Source organism: Bubalus bubalis, chromosome 15, assembly GCF_019923935.1.
Source record: "Bubalus bubalis isolate 160015118507 breed Murrah chromosome 15, NDDB_SH_1, whole genome shotgun sequence".
Classification (NCBI taxonomy): Eukaryota; Metazoa; Chordata; class Mammalia; order Artiodactyla; family Bovidae; genus Bubalus; species Bubalus bubalis.
Genome location: NC_059171.1, coordinates 18,984,771 through 18,985,557, shown reverse-complemented (window position 1 = coordinate 18,985,557; position 787 = coordinate 18,984,771). Strand labels below are relative to the sequence as shown.

The window sequence follows — 787 nt, the reverse complement described above, 5'->3', positions numbered from 1 at the left end:
GCTGGAGTCAAATTGTACTGAGCAGTTTGAGAGAGTATACTACAGACTCAATATGAGTTTCTTATCCATGTTCAGAGTCAGTTTTTCTCAGAGATAGAAACTTTAGGGTCTGGATATAGACCAGAAGGAGAGGGAAGATGAATAGTGCTGAGCACAGAACGTAGAGAAGACCCTAGTCCCACCCTTGAGAAAGTTGCTGTCTAGGTAGGAAAGGTAGAGACTTTCTGTATTATTCAGGATTTTCCAGAAAAACAGAACCAATAGAATGCACATACATGTAGAGAGTGAGAGAGAGACTTATTTTAAGGAATTGGATCATGTGATTGGATACTTGGCCAGTCTAAAATCTGTAGGATGATCTTAGATGCAGGTTAGAGACCCAGGGATAAGCCATTGTTGCAGTTCAAGTTCAAAGGCCATATGCTACAGAATTCACTCAACTCCAGAAAACTCAGCCTTTTGTTGTATTCAGACCTTATCTGGTTGCATGAGGCTCACCTACATTGCTTCCCTGGTGGCTCAGTTGGTAAAGAATCTGCCTGCAAAGCAGAAGACCCAGGTTTGATCCCTGGTTTGGGAAGATCCCCGGGAGAAGGAAATAGCAACCCACTCCAGTATTCTTGCCTGGAAAATCCCCTGGACAGAGGAGCCTGGCAGGCTACAGTCCATGGGGTTGCGAGAGTTGGACACAGCTTAGCAACTAAACCACCACCACCTACATTGTGAAGGGCAATCTGCTTTACTCAAAGTCTACTGATTTAAATGGAAAGCTCATCTAAAAATATTC

General features: G+C 43.6%; 1 non-coding gene across 1 annotated transcript; it reads left to right on the top strand.

The window, feature by feature from the left end:
* Positions 1–508: 508 nt before the first annotated feature.
* Positions 509–580, top strand: TRNAC-GCA. Its single transcript has one exon. It is a non-coding gene; the product is annotated as a tRNA-Cys (tRNA).
* The last annotated feature ends 207 nt before the right edge of the window (positions 581–787 follow it).